This window comes from Chionomys nivalis, chromosome 4, assembly GCF_950005125.1.
Source record: "Chionomys nivalis chromosome 4, mChiNiv1.1, whole genome shotgun sequence".
Taxonomy (NCBI): Eukaryota; Metazoa; Chordata; class Mammalia; order Rodentia; family Cricetidae; genus Chionomys; species Chionomys nivalis.
The window spans coordinates 55,267,026-55,288,132 of record NC_080089.1 but is presented as its reverse complement, the minus strand read 5'-3'; the positions used below and the strand labels follow the sequence as shown (position 1 = coordinate 55,288,132).

Sequence of the window (21,107 nt, the reverse complement as noted above, 5' to 3'; positions counted from 1 at the left end):
GAGAAAGGAACTGAGCCATGTGGCTAACATAGATAAGAAAAATGGGTTAATATAAGCTACAAGAGCTAATAAGAAGACTGAGCTAATGGGCCAATCAATTTATAATTAATGCAGACTCTCTGTGTGATTTTCTTTGGGACCCTGCCGGCTGTGGGGTACTGGGTGGGACAGAAACCCCAACAAGCTGGCCCCTCATGTTACAGAATGGTACCCAATGTGGGGTGCCAGATAAAGCGCCAAACAATCCCAAACCAGTTTGGATTCAAAGGGTTATTTTTTGAGGGGAAAAACTTACAGAACACCTTCCTACACAACAGCCAGGAAAGGAGTCTAGTCACTGGAGCAAGAGAGAGAGCAGAGGGATGCAGCTACTTTTTAAAGAGAAAGAGACCACACCCAGTGGGCTGGTATCTCAACAGCTATTGGCTAAAGGAGCAGAGGAGCTCCTGCAGCATAGCCACACCAGGATAAAGAGATTATTAAAAGGCAGAAATTCCCTACCATATGCCCCTTCTGTGCATTATCCTTGCAAAAGTACGCATTATGATACCTAATACTACAGAATTTGTTTTGCCTGTTTTTGAAACTGAACTCATGCAGTATGTAGTTATTTTTTGTCAGGGTTCTTTTGTTCACATATACACGATAATCATCTGTTTTGTTATAGAAGGCATGTGCTAACCCATTCTACCTTGATGGGCATTTAGGCTGCTGCTATGAACATTCTTGTCCATTCCTGTCTTTTGGTCTTCTGTTGACTATTACATTGAGAGATAGTAAGTCTAGAGGAGCAGCTGTAACTTTTAGACTGTCTTGCCAAACTAATTTCCACATGGGTTGGAACAGGTCTTGAATCTACCAGAAGCATAAATTGCATTTCCGTATCACTAGTTCTTCAAACTGTTAGTCTTATTTTTATTGGTCATTTTGGGGTTTTTGAGACAAGGTTTCACTATATAGCCATAACATGTTTATGTAGACTATGTAGACCAGGATGGTCCTAAATTTGAAAGGTTCCTCCTGATCCAGACTCCCAAGTGGCAGAATTATAGGTATGCAGCAACACCCTGAGCTATTTCCAGTCTTTTTAATTTTAGCCATTATAATAATGGGTATGCAATGGCTTCTCATTGTGGCTTACATCTGCAGTATTCTGACACCAATATGATAATTATAAACCTTTGAATAATTTCTTTTGTGGAGTGTTTATTCAAATATTTTGTCATTTTGATGTCTGATTGTCTTTTATATCTATTTGCGAGAGTTTTAAAAGTCCTTCATTGGCTTAATTGCCTGGAGAGTCTTTTAGATACCTGTATCCCTAAATAATATACAAACAGACTGGCCTATTAATATGTTTTCTTAAAAACATCACTGCCTAGTTTTCACATTAAGGGTTTGCCAATCTAATAAAACAAGTTACATTCCATAGAAGAGTAAAGCTGGGCTTATTTCTCTTTAAAACATTTTTTGTTTGCTTTTTGAGACAAATTCTTATTATATAGCCCTTACTGGCCTCAAACTCACAGAGCTCTGTCAGCCCTTCCCTTCCAAGTCCTGGGATTAAAGGCATGTGCTGCTGTGTCTGGCCTAAACATTTTTTTTTTAAGACTTCAATAATATAGCCATCACTGCAGTGCACTAACTGCCTCTGGGAAAAGAAAAAAACAATTCACTGATAAAGCCATCTAGGTTGGAGTTTCTTCAGGAAAAACTTAAACGGATTAAATTTAACAGATAAAAATAAGCATTCTGCTATTCTATTTTTCATGGGCTAATTTGGGTGGCATGTATTTAACAACTGTTCATTTTGCCTAAAATTTAAAATTTATTCATATGATGTTTTTCCTGTCTCTTTACCCCTTTGAACATCTATACTATCTGTAAAAGAATATCTTTTTTCAGCCAGATAAGGTAGCTCATGACTCATGTCTATTATACTGAGGATCATGGTTAGAGGTATAGTGATGTTTGTCTCAACAACTGAAAACAAAGATACGTCTCCTTTTTGTTCCTGATAATGATAACTTAAACCCCCCTGCCTTGATTGGTATAGCTAGAGGGCTACACATTTTCTGAATCTTTTCAAAGAACCAACTTCTGGTTTGGATATAATATACTGTACATTGTCTTCTATTTAATTTATTTGTACTTTTCACTATTTCTTTTCTTCAATCTCCTTGGGTTTGGTTTGCCATTTTTTCCCCATGACATAATTAAATCACTGATATTTGACATTTTTCTTCTCTAATATATACATTCAAGGCAGTAAATTCCTACTAATAGCTCTAACTAATTTACATGTAGTTTGAGGTGTTGTATCTTTATTAGCATTTTGTTACAAGTATGTTCTAATTTTCTCATCCCTCTACTTACATTTATTCTAGACTTTCCCATCATTTCCCCAATGCCTCTGCAATAGCTTTGCATTGCTGTTTTAACAAATCACTTAAGACTATTAGCTCAAAGTAACATAAAGTGAGTTTTATTATAGCTCTGGACCTTGTGCAACAAATACTTTGAGGAGAAAATAAATTTAGACTAGTGGTTTCTTAGCTTCACTGTGGGAGCTCAACCTCTTATGTCCTTGTTATTTGAATTCCTCCTCCAAACTTCATATTGTAGCAGGCTTCTTTGGACCACCAACCAGCTCCCAAATCATGAGACACAGACTTGTTATTAGCTATGAAAGCTCGACTTATCTTAGCCCTTGTTTTAATCTGTTTCTCTTTATCACATTTTTGCTTCGGGGTGGGGAGGTTACGTTTCTTTCATTCTGTGTATCTTACTTTCCTGTCTCATCAGTGTCTGTCTGTCTGGCGGCTGACTTCTGACCCAGAACATCTACTTGCCTTTCTCCCTTGTTCTTTCTTCTCTCTCATTCCTAGATTCTTCTTCCTATTTATTATCTCTGCCTGCAGCCCTGCCTATCCCTCTATTGCCTAGTTACTGGTCATTCAGTTTATTAGACCAACCAAGTGCCTTAGGCAGGCAAAGTGAAACAGCAACACATCATTACATAGTAGCAGCAGCAGCAACAACAACAAAAATAACTAATACACTATTTCCACAAGACCTAGGGCTTCTCTGTTAATCTGATAAAATGTTTAATCAAAATAATTAAACATTCATTCAAATTTTCTCTTATGAATGGTAAAAAATAACAGTCTCATAAGGTTCTTATGAAAACAGGAAAATTAAATGTAAGATGTCTGATAACAAAACCACTGGAGGGCTTACGTGCACAGACCCTTCAGATTAATTCAATGTAAACACAGTATTACCTCCCTACTTTTCTTAAAATTTCATTACTTACTTATTCTACATGTGTGTGTGTTTGTGTGTTATGCACATGTGCAGAGGTCAGAAAACAACCATGGGAGTCAGTTCTGTCTCTTCACCAGATGGATCCTGGGATTCGAGCTTAAAGATAAGTGTTTTTGCCATGCAGGCATCTCCTCACTTCACCTCTTTCCTTTATAAGACTACATAGTAAGAGTACAGCTAGGATTTGACTCTAGAGCAGTAATATTCTCAGTAACAGTGTTTTCTGTAATACCGTTTTTTAAAAATTCGTATAAATTTTACTTTATGTGCTTTGGTGTTTTGTCTGCATGTATATCTGTGTGAGGGTGTCAGATCCCCTAGAACTGGAGTTAGAGTTGTGAGCTGCAATGTGGGTACTGAAAAATGAATCTGGGTCCTCTGGAAGAGCAGTCTGTGTTCTTTACCACTGAGACATCTCTCCAGCCCCTATAATACTGTTTTAATACTGTCCCTGATACCAGTAACTGCACAGTAACTCTCTTATTATAAATACAGAAAATATAACTTTCAGAAATATATGCCAATCACACCAGTTTTTCTATTTTGTTTTCTTCTATATTTAATTTTCTCATTTTTACTTTAGTAAAAAATGCCTTATAACACCTTGAATGTATTTCAAAAGAAATTATTGGGGAAAATGAGAAGATGCATAAACTGCATAAACATTTACTTAGTTACCTGCTGGATACTTAAGTGCTTTTAATTTTTAAACACTGTTATTATTTTTTGTGTGTATGCAGGGATGGGTATATATGTACATGTGTATATAGGTGGAGGCCAGAGGTTGCTAACAGTTTTCCTCAATTATGTTCCACATAATTTTCGGAGACAGGGTCTCTCTCGCAACGTGAAGCTTGCTTTTTCAATAAAGACTGGCTGGTTAAGAGGTCCCAGGAATCCTCTTGAATCCTCTTTTTTTTAGGATTTTCGAGACAGGGTTTCTTCGTAGCTTTTTTGTTCCTGTCCTGGAACTAGCTCTTGTAGTCCAGGCTGGCCTCGAACTCACAGAGATCCGCCTGCCTCCTAGTGCTAGGATTAAAGGCGTGCGCCACCACCGCCTGGCCCCAGGAATTCTCTTATCTGCTTCACCAGGGCTGGGATCTGGGGCTGCAGGTGTGCATTGCCACACCCAGCTTTTATGTAGGTGTTAAAGATCCACTTTCCTGACAGTTATTTTCCCAGCCTCTCAGATTTTTAAAAGATAATATAAGTATTAGTGCTATTAACATTTTATTTTATGCCTTACATATTTTCTTCAGTTGCAATATTTTCTCAGAATAAAGTAGAAATGGAATTATTGGCTCAAAAGTATGAACATTTGGCCGGGTGGTGGTGGTGCATGCCTTTAATCCCAGCACTTGGGAGGCAGAGGCAGGCGGATCTCTGTGAGTTCGAGACCAGCCTGGTCTACAAGAGCTAGTTCCAGGACAGGCTCCAAAACCACAGAGAAACCCTGTCTCGAAAAACCAAAAAAAAAAAAAAAAAAGTATGAACATTTTATTAATGCTGATACACTGCTATCCCAAAAAGCTGTAGTAATTGTGATGTCACAACAACAATTAAAGGTCTATGTCAAGAGAATAAAATTAAAATTATAAAATGGAAAAATAAAGGACATGTGGAGATGGGAAAGAAGTAGGAGAAATGAAATTTGAGGCTGGGAAAGACAAGAATGAAGTAGTTGGATATTTTTTTAAATCTATTTATTTATTGTGGTTGTTTTTGAGACAGGGTTTGTCTATGTAGCCGTGGCTGTCCTGAAACTCTGCTCTGTAGACCAAAGTGGCTTTGAACTCAGAGATCCGCCTGCCTCTGCCTCCCAAGTGCTGGGATTAAAGGTGTGTGCATCATCACCTGGCTAGAAATCATTTTTTTGAGACATATAATATTGTAATAAAAGGGAAAAAGATGTGTGCCACCATCACCTGGCTGAAAATTATTTTTTGTGACACAGGATATTGTAATTAAAGGGGAAGAAACGCAACAAGAGGCTTGGTTTTATCAAAAATTTAAACGTTTAAATACAAAGACAAATATATACCATTACCATCAAGGAATATGTTTCAAAGATCTCTGTTTCTATCCCAACAATAAAATCTTACACATAAATATTTATGTTTAGGTAACATAAACCTATTTGATATATAAGGGTTCAACCTAATTTTCAGTTACCTCTTGTCATTCTAACCTATAGGCAAACATTTAGTAATATGTTTTGTAGACCTTTATTATTGTTTTAAGGTACACAGAGAAATGATTTTTTGAACACTAGAGGTGGTGGTGGTAGCAACATGACTTAGTGGGGTAGGGCATTTGCCATCAAGGCTGATGACCTGAGCTAGGTCTCTCTCTTTTTTTTTTTTTTTTCTTTTTTTCATTTTTGGTTTTTTGAGACAGGGTTTCTCTGGCTCTTGTAGACCAGGCTAGCCTCAAACTCACAGAGATCGGTCTGCCTCTGCTGACCAAATGCTAGGGTTAAAGGCATGTGCCACTGCCCGGCCTAAGCTAGGTCTCTAGAACCCACATTATTGGAGAGAACTGACTCCCACAAGTTGTCCTATAACCTCTGTGTGTGTCCCTCTGGACTCACCACCAGTAAAATAAAATGAAAAGTTCAGGTCAGCAAGGTAATGAACATACTGCCAAACTGCCACTCTATTGCAAATAGGCTCTAAGCCTTGTTTCTGTAGTCTGGTTCATGGATAAAAGTTATTTCTTTTCAAATATGTATTTTCTTTTTGTTATTTCTTTCTCCCTTTGATTATTCTTTCTTTGTTCTCCTTCCAATAGCAAAATTCTTTCTATTCTTTCTCTCTGGCCTCACTTTCCATCTTACTCCTGCTGTCTTTTCATTTCTTGGATAGTTTAACCATTCTTTAGCTTCACAGGTCTCATCCTAATGTTTCAGCCCCCACTTTTGTTGTTGTAGAGAGTTGTGGATGTTGCAGTTGGCATCTGCCTTTACTATTTGTATATCTGGTTTGCCTGTACTTGTCTGTGTTTCTGTTACTTGTTTTCTCCATTCTACACAATATGGGTGATTCCAAGACACTTGGAGCGTGTTATTTAGATGCTCTGCCACTGAACTATACCCTCAGCACATCTAAGCACATGCTCTTTTATATATATTCATCTGCCACTTAAACTCAAGCAAATACTTTAACTCCATAAACTGAGATGATAAAAGCCAAACTGACAATCAGCCTCTGATAGGCCAGGGTGTTTTTTTTTTAGTAGGGACCTGAACACCTACTGCTGGCCATCTCCTACTATAGCAAAGAACAACAAAGGACAGTGGGCAACATCAGTGAGGGACTACACACAGGTCACTCCCATCTTCCCACAGAGATAGATGAAATGCTACATAAAGAATCCAAAACAGTAATATTCTTTTTGAAAGATCAACAAATTTCAAGAAAACACAGAGAAACAACAGAACAAATTAAAGAAATCAATACAGGAAGTGGGTATGAAATCCATTTTAAAAAGTGATTTTGGAAACATAACAAAAATCTTGGTGACAAAAAATTATGAACAGTGAATGGATGATCTCTGACATGATTAAAAGACCAAAGGTCTATTTATTGGTGTAGAAGGTGCTGACGTGAAGCCTGAAGACATAGAAGACCTATTTGGTGAAACAATAGCAGAAAATCCCCAACTCTTCAGGAAGATATGCATTTCCAGGTACAGGAGCATTCAGACTCCCACTCCCATTTTATAGTTAAGATGCAAAGAACACACACACACAAAAAGAAAACTGAAAACTGTAGAGAAAAACACCACCTCACTAATAAAGGAAAACCCCTCAGATCAACAAATTTCTCAACAAAATGTTAAAGGCCAAGAACTCTCAGAATGAAGTATTTCAAGCCCTCAGAGAAAACACTGCTGCAATAGCCAGCAATGTCACCATTCAGAAGCACAGGAGAAATAAACCTAGGAATTCATGACCACTAAACCAGCACTGCAGAAGACAAAGATATCTTATGCACAGAAAAGAAAAATAAACATATTGTGAAAACACAGAAAAGGTTTGTTCCCAGTAAAAGAGTGAATATACAACTAAAAATCAGGAAAGAATCAAATTTTAGAAAAATGAGATGACAGGAATTAGTAATGTTTTTCCATCATAATTCTGAAAATAAACATTTTTATTTCTCCAATTAAAAGACACATGTTGAATGATTTTTTTTTTTTTTTGAGACAATGTTTCTCTGTTTAACAGTTCTGGATAAACTGTCCTAGAATCTGCTTTGTAGAGCAGTCCGGCCTCAAAGACACAGAGATCTGCCTGCCTCTGCCTCCTGAGTGCTAGGATTAAAGGCATGTGCCACCACTGCCTGGAGAATGGATTTTTTTTAAAAAAGGTCTGTTCATTGTGTATAAGGAACACTTCTCACTGGCAAAGATAGACAAACTGAAAATGAAAGAAAATTATATCCTAAGCAATGAAATTCAGAAGCAAGGAGTAGCTATACTCATATTTGATAAAGCAGACGAAGAGAAGAGATAGAGCAGGTCATTTTATACTGGTAAAGAAAATAATACAGCAAGAGGTTATTATAACTTGAGCTGAATGTGATAATGTATGCCTTTAATCCCAGGACCCTGGAAAAGAGACACAGGTAGGTCTATGTAAGTTTTAGGCCAGCCAGGGATATACAGAAACACTGTCTTGTAAAACAAACAAAAGATATAACTGTAAATATGCACAAAAGGTAGCCATACAATTTTATGCTAAAACACTACAAGACAAAATGGGGCTGGCAGGTCCCAATTCAATAATACTGGGTGATTCAGAGGGAAAAAAAAATGAAGACAGAAACTTCAGAACACAGAAGTCACATTACAGATGTACAGACATCTACAGAATATTCCATATAACAACTGTAGAACACATTGTTTTTAGCATCTCATGTAACTTTCTCCAAAGTAGATTATATTTTTATCAAACATAAAATATCAAAATAGGGCTGGAGAGATGGCTCAGCGGTTAAGAGCATTGCCTGCTCTTCCAAAGGTCCTGAGTTCAATTCCCAGCAACCACATGGTGGCTCACAACCATCTGTAAAGAGGTCTGGCGCCCTCTTCTGGCCTGCAGGCATACACGCAGACAGAATATTGTATACATAATAATTAAATAAATATTTAAAAAAAAAAAAAGCTATTCAGCACAAAGACCTAAAAGTAAAGCTCTTAGGAGAGAAAAAAAAAAATCAAAATAATCTCTTCTATCATATCACATCATAAAGGAGTAAAATTTTAAATTTTCAATAGCAAAGGAAACTCCATAAACATAAAGACTGAACAGCACGTTGGTGCAGGACAATTGTATATATTCTGTCAATTATGTTTTAAATAAACACTGATTGGTCAGTAGCCAGGCAGGAAGTATAGGCGGGACAACCAGAAAGGAAGTAGAGGTGGGTCAATGAGAACAGGAGAATTCTGGGAAGAAGCAAGCCCATTCCTCCCCAGTCCTGTCCCAACCACAGAAGAAGGAAGATGTGATTACCTTGCTGAAAAAGGTAGCAAGCCATGTGGCTAACATAGATAAGAATAATGGGTTAATATAAGTTATAAGAGTTAATAAGAAGCCTGAGCTATGGACCAATCAATTTATTATTAATATAGACCTCTGTGTGATTTCTTTGGGGCTAAACAGCTGTGGAACCTGGTGGGAGGAAAGAAACTAGGCAGGATAGAAAACCTCATTCAACAGCACGTTTTTGAACCATCACTGGAACACTGAAGAAAATGGAAGAATTAAAACAACAACAACTGTGAACTCATTTTTTTCTTCAGCTTTTTGTAAGATGGCAGAACAGAAGCTGCGAAGAGTTGAAGGAGAGAGAGTCAGCACGGACAAAGGAAAAGCCTCAGAGTTTCACAAAGCTGGGAGAGGACAGCTAAAAACAGCAAGGAAAGCACTGCTGGAACTAGCTGCAGCTGTTGCTCCCCAGCAGGGGGAGTTAAGTCAGACAGCCCTGCTGAGAAGAGATGGACAATCCTGTCCTTGGAACAAAACACAGGAGCCTCAGACCCAGCTGCAAGTTTTAGTTAGACAGTGATTCCATTTTATAGCTCTGTATGACTGAGATTGTAGTAGTTAGGCACCATTTTGAGGAGGAATCTATTGCTCAAAACTGAATTACCCTGTGGAAGTGAGAATGGGGAACAAGCACAAGCCAGGGAGTCTGAACCTGCCCTAGCTCCAGGGTAAGAGACATCTGGGGGGCAGTCTGGCATACAGTGTGCCAGAAACTAAGTTGAAAGGTATATATACAGCAGGGTTTTGACTCAGGCAGTGAGGTGCAAAATCCAACTATCCACTATCTCCAAAACACACCTCACTGGCAGACACCCATGGGTCAAGAGAACCAAAGGATGAGAATCAACCTATCAAGCAAATGGAAGATGAAAACAAGCTAGCATAGCTATTAAGATGGTTGGAAAAGTAGATTAAAAAAAAAAACAAACAAACCATTAGTCTGAAGAGATAAAGAAGGCCATCATATATTAATAAAAGGGCCAACTGAAGAAGATATAACAGTTGAAAATATAGATGCACCAAATATTGGTGTCCTAATTTCAGAAAAACAAACAATGAACAAAATAAGATCACATAAGAGGTCCTAATTTAAAAAAATAGTGGGTTCCAATACCCTACTGTGCTATCTATCATCTATCTACCTAAGTTTTTTTTTTTTTTTGACAAAAGGTCTTACTATATAGCTTAGGCTGTCCTCAAACAATCACTGTGTCTTAGCTCTTGAAGGCTAAAATACAGGTAGGTATCATTTTGCCTGGCTTCTAACTCTCCATCTTTAGATAGGTCACCTGAACTCAAGATGAATGAAGAAAATTCATAGTCATAAACCAGGTATGGGAATGCATGACTATAACTTCAGCAATTGTAAGGTAGAGGTAAAAAGATCAGGAATACAAGGTCATCATCAACTACAATAAGGAGTTTGAAGTAAGCCTGGGATATATGAGACTCAAGAAAAATAAACAATTAGCCAGTCAATCAACCAACATCAAAACAAAAACTTTACAGCATAGATCAAATGGACTCAATAGATAATAAGCAAAATATCCCATCTAAAATATACAGAATACACATTTTTCTCAGCAGCTAATGGAAGCTTCCCTAAAATATACTACACTCTAGAACATAAAACAAATCTTAACAAATACAAAAAATAACATTTTTTGTGATCTTATCATGGTAGACTAAATCTGAAAATCAATAGCAAGTAAAAACTTTGGAAATTACATAAATACATCTGGACAATACACTCTTAAAAAGCCAGTGGGCCACTAAAGAAACCAGAGAAGGAATTTTAAAAATTCCAAGTATTAAACAAAAGAAATAGATTCTTTGAAAAGATAAACATTAACATATCCATAGGTAAATTAACCAAAAGAAAGAGAAAAACCCAAATTAATAAGATAAGAGATGAAAACGAGGAGCTAAAACAGACTCCAATGAAGTCCGGAGGATTGAACAGTTCGAAACTTATATTCCATACAACTAGAAAATCTAAAAGAATTAATAAACTCATAAGCATATATGAATTGCTAAAATTAAAGCAAGAAGCCACAAACAAAATAAAGAGGTCCATAAGAATCTAAAAATAAAAAGTCTTACAAGGAAATAATAGTGGTTGGATTCACTACCAAATTCTCCCAAACCTGTAAGGTAGTAGCACTAAGAACACTAATACTCCTCAAACCTTCCCACAAACTAGAAAGAGAAGGAATACTGCCAAACTCATTCTACAAAGTAAGCATTGCCCTGATGCCAAAACAGGGTAAGCACACAACAAAAAAGAAAAGTATACCCCAAGTTCTCTGATGATTATAGAAAACAAGAATTCTTAATAAAATACCTGCATACTGAATTAAAGAACATAGTAATAAGATCATACATGTGCCAGGTAAAAGGTTCAACTGATAAGGGTGCTTGCAGACAAAACTTGAAAGCCTAGGTTCAATCCTGGAACCTATATGTCAGGAGGAGAGAAACTCCTACAAACTGTTCTGACTTCCACATGTATTCTCCCCAAACAAAATAAATATATCTATGGATAGAAGAGAGTATATATCATGATCAGCTTTATTCAAAGATATAAGGCTGGTTCTACATATTCAAATCAGTATATAAAATATATCGTTAGACTTGACAGAAATAACATGATGTTCTCAGTAGACACAGAAAAGGCCCTGACAAGGTTCAACGCCCTTTCATGATAAAAGTTGTGGAGAATCCAGGACATGAAGAATCATTATTTCGGCAAGGTGGTGTGGTATACACCTCTGATCCCAGCCTTTGGAGGCAGAGGGAGGTGGATTTCAGTGAGTTTGAGGCCAGCCTGGTCTATAGAGCGAGTTCCAGGACAGCTAGGGCCACACAGAGAAACCCTGTCTCAAAAAATCAAACCGAACCAAAAATCTACTCCCAAAACCAACATTATTTCAACCTATAGCCACCATTATGCTAAACATAGAAAAACTAAAAGCATTTTCTTTAAAATCAGTAATGAGACAAAGTGGCCACTTTTACTGTTTTTATACAGTGCTCAAAGTCTTAGCTGGAACAGTAGACAAGGGAAATAAATAAAATAGGGAAGGAAGAAGTCAAAGCTGTTGTAGAGCAAAGAAAACAATCATCAGAGTGAAAGAGACAGAACAAGGAAAAATTTTTATCAAGTATACATCAGACAAATAGATTAAAAAAACTGCAAAAAATTAGGCACTGAAAAACAAAATCATTCAATTAACAAATGAGCTAAATTTTCTAAAAAGAAGAAATATAAATAGCTCTTAAATATTTGAAAAAGCAGTCAATATCCTTGGCTTTCAGAAAAACACAAAATTGTCTTGAGGGGCAGTTAAGAGCACTGGCTGCTCTTCCAGAGACCCAGGATCAATTCTCAGCACCTATGTGAAGCCTCACACTTGTCTCTAACTCTAGTTCCAGGGGATCCAAAACCCTTTTCTGGCCCCTGCAGGTACCAGGCACTCATGTGGTATAGACATGAATGCTGGCAAAATACTCATACACATAATAGAAGGAAAAAAAAATCTGTTTTGAGATTCTACTTCACCCCAGTCGGAACTGCTATCACCAAAAAAACGTCAATGTTGGCAAGGGTATGAGGAAAGAAGGCAGGCACAGGGCTATGAGGATGTAAGCTAGTGCATCCACCAGCAAAGTCAGTGTGTGTGGGGGGAGCCTTCAAAAGGCTAACACTGCGGTGGGATGACTAGTTTTAATCATCAACTTGACACAAGTTAGAACTGCCTAGAAAGGAAGTCTCAGAGAGGGGTTGTCTAGATTAGGCTTACATTTGGGCATGTCTATTGATGGAGGAGAGTCTTCTGTTTTGTGTTAATTTTATTGGTTAATTAATAAAGAAACTGTTTGGCCCTCTGATAGGGTAAAATTTAGATAGGCGGAGTAAACAGAATGCTGGGAGGAAAAAGCCGAGTAAGACAGTCGCCATGGTTCTCCCACTCCAGACAGACGCAGGTTAAGATCTTTCCTGGTAAGCCAGCTCGTGGTGCTACACAGAATATTAGAAATGGGTTAGATCAACATGTAAGAGCTAGCCAATAAGAGGTTATAACTAATGGGCCAGGCAATGTTTAAAAGAATACAGTTTCTGTGTAATTATTTCAGGTAAAGCTAGCCAGGGGAAGCAGCCCCGCCGCTCCCACTACTACATGTCTATGGACAATGATCTTGACCAAGGAGGAAGATCTGCCCACTGTGGGCATTGCTTGAATGTGAGTTTCTTGACTGAATGTGTGGAAAAAGCGAAACACATGCATGCGTTAATCAGTGCTCTCTGCTTTTCGAGCTCCTGCCACTGTGACTTTTGGCCATGATAGACTGTCACCTGCAACCGTGAACTGCACAAACCTTTCTCCCTTCAGCTGCTTTTGTCAGAGTGTTTTATCACAGCAACAGAAAATGAGAGTAAATCACAGGGGGATAAGCTAAAGATATAGCTCAGTGGAGAAAGTGCTTGATATGCAAGCATGAGGACCTGATTCTTATCCCAGCATCAACATAAAAGCCCAGTTTCGTGGTCTTGCAGGAGGAACAGAGAAAGGTGGATCTCAGGGGCTTGCTGACCACCTGAAATAATGAGTTAGCTGTATGTGTGGTGAGAGACCTTGCCAAATAAAATACAGGTTAAAAAAAAAAAAAGGACATAGAATGATAGAGGAAGTCACCTAACACTGACCTCTGGCTCTGCAAATGTACAAATGGGACACTGGAGCACACACGTGTGTGGACACCCCCCCCAAACAAATTTCCATATGACTTGAACATTCTTGGGTATGTAATTAAAAATGTTTGCATATCCATGTTTATTGATGCACTATGTATGATGCACATTGGTAAGCAATGGAGCCAATCTAGAAGTCCATCAACTGATGAATGAATAAAGAAGATGTGGTGTACACACACACACACACACACACACACACACACACACACACACAAAATGGAATTTTATTCAGGCATAAAGAAAATAATCAGGCCAGGCGGTTGGCGCACGCCTTTAATCCCAGCACTCAGGAGGCAGAGGCAGGAAGATCTTTATGAGTTCGAGGACAGGCTCTAAAGCTACATCATGTAAATGAAATTCCATGCCATCCTTCCCAGCAAGATTATCATCAAGAAAGCAAACAAACAACAAAAAAGACAGCCAGTGTGATTTGCCTTTAATCCTAGCACTTGGAAGGCAAAGGCAGGTAGATTTCTTTAAGTTCAAGGCCAACACGGTCTATATAGTAAGACCCTGGCTCAAAAACAATGATAAAAAAATACACCCACCTACAAACAAAAGTAGCACATGATTCAGTTATACTACTCCTGGGTCCTATCTATCTATCTATCTATCTATCTATCTATCTATCTATCTATCTATCTATCTATCTCCCTACCTATCTACCTACCTACCTATCTACCTACCTACCTATCTATGTATCTATAATGAAATAATACTTTATTAATAAGGAAGAACAGAATCATGTTGTTCCTACTAGATATCACTATGTTAAACAAAAATAAACTAGACTCAGAGAGGCAAGTATCACGTATTTTTTCTTGTATGTGGATTTTAGGTGAGGGAGAATACATGATAATAAAAAGGGGACTATCTGTTAGGAAAGAGGAAAGGGCTCAGGAGGAGAGAGGATAATAGAAGGTAATGGGGGAAAATATGATCAAAATGTTTTCATGCAAGTAAATGTTTCATTTTAAGCATGTAAAATGCTTAAAAATCTACTTAGTTTCTGTGTTTGAACAACAGGGAACTCTCTCCCAATACCATGTGTGCTGATCTTCCCATCACTCACTTAGATGAGTCTACATGCAAGTTACAAATTACTTTTTATCAATTACATGACTGCAGAGATCAATTCTCAGAGTTATGAACATGTATCAGGTGTTTAATATATGACAGTAACACCATGGAATGCTTATAAATGGGAACATAATGATTTACCACACATTCTACAGATGTATGAGTATCTATTATATACTGGCCATAATCTTTCATGCTGAGCATAAATAGTAGATAAAAGTTACATATTAATTTCATTACAACCCTAGTGCCAGTTAAACTCCATATATATTAATGCAATGCCTATGAGAGACATTATTCCAGGTATGACAGCGAACCCAGAGATGAACAGGGTATAGTCTATAAGCCTTCTCTGGGAGGACATTTTATCTATATAATAATAACTAAAATAAACATCAGGAACACTGGATATTAAGTGCAATGATAAAGACATAATTCTCTGGAGGATCAATAGACAGAACATAGATGATTTGGGAGTAGAGGGAGACACAGGCAGACATCAGAAAACATTTCTTGATGGTAGTATGTAGATGGTAGTATGTAGATGGTAGTATGTAGATGGTAGTATGTAGAGAGGTAGTATGTAGATGGTAGTATGTAGATGATAGTATGTAGATGGTAGTATGTAGAGAGGTAGTATGTAGATGGTAGTATGTAGAGAGGTAGTATGTAGATGGTAGTATGTAGATGGTAGTATGTAGATGGTAGTATGTAGATGGTAGTATGTAGATGGTAGTATGTAGATGGTAGTATGTAGAGAGGTAGTACGTAGATGGTAGTACGTAGAGAGGTTGTATGTAGATGGTAGTATGTAGAGAGGTAGTATGTAGATGGTAGTATGTAGAGAGGTAGTATGTAGATGGTAGTATGTAGAGAGGTAGTATGTAGATGGTAGTATGTAGATGGTAGTATGTAGAGAGGTAGCATGTAGAGAGGTAGTATGTAGATGGTAGTATGTAGAGAGGTAGTATGTAGATGGTAGTATGTAGATGGTAGTATGTAGAGGTAGTATGTAGATGGTAGTATGTAGAGAGGTAGTATGTAGATGGTAGTATGTAGAGAGGTAGTATGTAGATGGTAGTATGTAGATGGTAGTATGTAGATGGTAGTATGTAGAGAGGTAGTATGTAGATGGTAGTATGTAGATGGTAGTATGTAGAGGTAGTATGTAGATGGTAGTATGTAGATGGTAGTATGTAGATGGTAGTATGTAGAGAGGTAGTATGTAGATGGTAGTATGTAGATGGTAGTATGTAGAGGTAGTATGTAGATGGTAGTATGTAGATGGTAGTATGTAGAGAGGGCACAGGCAGAAGGTTAATAGACGGGGATTCCCAGAAAAAGTGGAAGTATATCCGACAGGACAACAAGAACAAAGTGAGAAAGGCTGGGTATCGTGCAGAAATTTCCTCCTCAGACATCATTCAGTTTCAAATACAAAGAAAGACATGGTCATAGTGTGAGGGGCCTTAGTAGTTGGGAAAATTAATTTAAAGTATTAATCATTAATTTAATGATTCCTTAATTTTTGGAAACATTTCTACTAAGTATATTTTGTAAAATAATTGAAATTTGTGATTCTTTTCCTTCTCATAAGAAATAAAACCTTGACTACCTCATGAGCGTGCTGACAGAAGGTAGAATATCAATGAACCTACCATTGTATTCTTTATGTGAGCTTAAACGAGATAATGGGTAAATCCCAGGAGCCAGAATAGCTGAAGCAGGCCTAAGGGTTAAAGCAGTGGTTATCAACCTGCGGTTCTCAAACCCTTTGGGGTTGTATATCAGATATCATGAATATCAGATGTTTACATTACAATTCACAACAGTAGCAAAATTACAGTTATGAAGTAGCAACAGAATAATTTTATGGTGGGGTCACTACAACATGAGGAACTGTATTAAAGGGTCAAAGCATTAGGAAGGTTGAGAATCACTGTGTTAAAAAACAGCATCCTTCAAACTCCTACCACCAGGACTACAACAAGTGGTTCCCATGTAATAATACCCCTTTCATCAAGGAGTCACATTTAGATTAGGGAAACTGAAGGCTCATGGAAGCTAACTGCTCAAGGTGATGAAGCTAATAAAATACAAAGACTAGCTCTGAATCTAGGCCAGTCTGATCTCCAGTTTTCCCTACTGCTCACTCATACTTACAGAGTACAAAGCAAGTTAAAACAGAAAAACCATGACACGTGCAACAATAAAGGAAATATTAAAAACGAATTTTAGAATGGCTTAGAAATCAAGATCAAGAGATATCAAATTTAGGAATGCATCTTAATCCAACTTGAACAGTGATTATATTATAACACATATCTCACTTAAGAACACCAAGTAAGCAAAATTCTAGCTTTGATGTGTCTACTAAGAAGAGAGCTCCAAGAGAATATACTAAAGGGCATTTGTATTTCCTGTACTTGAAACAAAAACATGACTGATACACATGAGTATTGAGTTTTGTTAAGATCACAAAAAACCATGTAAGAGGATTTCTCACTTGAATACATAAAACGTTCAGAAATAAAAGACAGCAAAACAATAAATCTAAAACCATTAAACTGGTAGCCATTAACTACAAAGCAGAAACCAAAAAACCGCCACCACCAAGGAACGAAGTAAAGCCACCTGTTATAAAACACTAGCGTCAGCTTCACAGGACAGGGTAAACAAGAGGAAAGAGGCACCTCTGTGGATGATCAAATTTCAGTGCGATGGTCTTGAGAACTTTGTCCTACTGTTTTAATGTTTCAAACTGCTCCAAGAAGTGCATGCAATGCTGCTTTAAGGAAATAAAATGGTTACTTACTCCAGATACTCTAAAAACAATCAACAACTTCTGTATTATCGATGGCAAGCAGTGAAATGAAAACCTAAAATTTATTAAAGAAGCAACAGTATGTTTACAAATAGGTTTTCTCTTCCCAATTTTGTCACTAGGAACATGTTAAAGAAAAAAAAACAACACTAGGCAGTTAAGGGGGAAAATCCCTCAGAAGAAGATAAGCCTTCCCACAGAAACACTTCTTTAGGAGGAGGAACGGGCTACACAGGCTTCCTTCTCTATTTTTCACCAGTGTATCTAATAATTCTTCTTTGATGGTACCAATGCATAACTGTCAGTTATCACAAAACATCTTCCTGATATGTACTTTCTATATTGCTTTCTTCTCAACAGACAGTTCTTCAAGCCGCACGAGTCTTTCCAGTGCAATTTGTCTTGTTCCTATTACACTGCATGTCTTCCACGAATATCTTCAGGATCAATTTAATAAACTCCTTTGCTTTCCAAGACTGTTCCCCAACGGCAATAGCAATATTGTACCTCAACCAATATTATACATTATCTTCTCTTTCTCATTTAGTTCTACCATCCTTCCATATTTCAATTCCTAACACTATGGTTAACTTTTCAGAGTGATTACATCTAGTATATTGCATTAATGTAGAACACAGTGAAGTGAATACATTCTCTCTAGTCAATTAATATCCCCTTAGTGCAGTGCACACGGTCCTAACTTTCTATCAACAAACACAGACAATATTTTGCCTTATCTTTAAAAAATTAACTACTGCAGCAATTTTGTAGTCTTTCAAATACTGATTTTAGCATCTCAGAATTTTTGTTATTGGTGGTGGTTCTGGAGATGAAAGGGAAGTCCTTTCATATGAGGCAAGTGCTCCACCACTCACCACATCCCCCCGCCCCCCAGCAGACTGATTTATTTATTATTTATTTTTGAGATGTGGCAGTGTATGTCTGGCTGAACTGGAACTCAATGAGATCTGCCTTCCTCTGCCTTCTGAGTGCTGGGATTAAAGAGATGCACCAACATACCTAATCAGGCTAATTTATTTTTATTTTCTCCTGTCAGTACTGGTGATCAGACCCCCAATCCAAGGGCTCATATTATATATAGTAGGCAAGTGGTCTATCATTTAGCTAACCTTTCAGTCTAAGAATAATTTGTTTCTTCTTCTATTGAAAATAGATTTTTCTCAAAAAAATATATATTGATTAGTTTTCCTTCTTCGCCCAGTCCTCCAAGTTCCTGACCTCCCATCTGAATCTACTCCCTTTCTGTCTTTACTAGAAAACAAACAGGCATCTGAGGAATAATAAAATACAACATAGCAGAATAGGACAAAACAAACCAGAAAAGGAGCCAGACACACACACATTTGGACACAGGAATCCCATAAAACCCCCAGACCGGAAACCATAACATACCGAAAACCATAACATGTACACAAAGAAAAAAAACCACTGAATCTCCAAAGATGCATTGAGTTCATGTTGTCTGGACCATCTACTGCTGGGCACGGGGCCTATCCTTATGAGTGGTTTGTCTGCCCAGTGAAACTCCTTCAGAGAAAACTAATTTTTCATTTGCAAATGGCTATCAATTGGAGATAGCTTGTGGGTTAGGGATGAGGGCATGTGTCCACTTCTCTCTTTAGCTCAAGACCCCATCTAGTGCAGATCTGTGCAAGCCCTGTTGATGCTGCCACAGTCTCTGGGAGTTCACATGTGTGCCATATATGTGTTTCTAGGACTAAGACTGATCTATTTTAAAAAATGTTCACATTAAGGTAAAAAAATTATTTTCATGTTTAGTTAAAATGTTTACTACTGTGAGTACAAACTGTGATTAGAAATACGCGCATCTAATAGTGGAAAACAGTGCGATTCCAGGTTCAACATATCCTGCATTTAAAAAGGCTGAGGTTTCAGAAAGTAAGGTCCAGCAAACATGCACTCATATGCTGTGCTGCTTTACAAGGGAAGCCACAGACTCAAACTGTTGTTCATTACCACTTCCGATACTGCTTCTTGTAAAAAAGAAAAAAAAAGCAGAATACAGGAAAGTAGAAAATTCTGTCTTATTCACCTTTTGTTCTTTGTGAGTTATTTTCTCCTTACTCAACATGTGAGCTGAACCCATTATCCTTGTGCTATGCCATAAAACAACAAACAGACCTCGGTTTTAAATCAGTGACAAATTCAATTAAATTACGGGGGGGGGGGCGCAAGGAAAATGCAACTTTCATAAACGCCACACATAAGCTACATGATAACGATTTTTAGGTTGACATTGTTCTCAGGCATGGGGCAAATCCTTCAGTCCTAAAGTAACAGGTCTAACTATGTAACATACTAATTACATCTATTAACGTAACACTATGCGTTACTGCACTATGATACCCTTTCCCTTTGCAAAAATGAAAATGCCTCGTAATTTATGTGAACCGTTCGGTACGCCAACTAATAAACTTTCTCCTTTACTGAGTGGGTAAAGAGTTCCTGCTTCCATGTCTAGGCAGAGACCACGCTAGTTGGCTCAGTTAAGAACACACTTGACTAGGGTCCAAGAGTGGGCACCTCACGAGTCACACAACAAAGTATGGAGGCTTGCAGAGAATTTTAACAAGGTGTTTTGAATTCTTTGGAGAAAGCATTAACAAAGTCTTGCTGTGGAGAAAATTTCCATATCATACGTAGAGACAAAATACAATTTAGATCGTGGCCTGGTGATTATCACAGCTTGGGGAAGAACCGAACTTGTGACCCCCAAGGCTGTAGGAACTCTCTCTGAGAATGGCACAAACCAACACCTTGTCTGGCTCTCATCAGCATGGGAAGTGGCTTGGACACCCCCCAAATATCATCCTACTCCACAGGAAGTGAGTTATGTTCCCCCCTCCCCTATGACAGCATGTCTCCCTTCCCCCAGCCGGAAGTGAGGCGCCCCCATTCAGTGGGCCTCAAACCAAGACAAACCAATAACAGCAGCAGCAGAAGAGGGATGATCTTCAAAGGGGGAAGGACATCTCGACTGTGGCCACCCCCAAGCTCGTCTTGCTTACTGACCTGCTGACGGTAGGGGCAGGCAGAGGCCTGGGGACTAATCAAAGTCCCTTGCACAGAGGACAATTCCCTCAGCCCCTCTCAATCGCCTTCACGCTTCACTCCGTCGTCTCACAGCTTGACAGAAATTCCTCCGCAGAACTTTATTTTGGTGTCTTTTCTTACTCTTTACCTAATCACTTAGTCACCTCCAGATAGTTAACTCCTCTTATCGTGGTTATATTTAGAATTGTTCCGGTGAGGAGAGACGTGAAAAATTATTCCCGATACTTTCAGAGAAATGAAGGGATTATTTTGCCCAATGCGGCGAAGGACTACGTGACTACGCAAGGTGAGACTAACTTTCGCGAAGGTTCTTGGGAAATGTAGTTTTCTTTTTCATAGCTCAGGCTCTCAAAAATAGTGGGACTTAAATTGGTAATTATAATGTACTGAAGTCTTTGAGAATACTTATTCTGTACTTTCCGACTGGCTGGTAAGGTGATTAGGCCCCAAAAAGGTCCAAAACTGCATTG

At 38.0% G+C, this 21,107-nt stretch overlaps 1 protein-coding gene across 1 annotated transcript in view; it reads right to left on the bottom strand.

Moving 5' to 3' along the window:
- The window catches only part of Hmg20a (high mobility group 20A), an 83,793-nt gene extending 62,895 nt beyond the window's left edge, over positions 1-20,898 (bottom strand). Inside the window, exon 1 of the mRNA XM_057767726.1 lies at positions 20,596-20,898. The gene's annotated coding sequence lies outside the window, so the exon portion shown is untranslated. The remainder of the gene's footprint in view (positions 1-20,595) is intronic.
- Between the last annotated feature and the right edge of the window lie 209 nt (positions 20,899-21,107).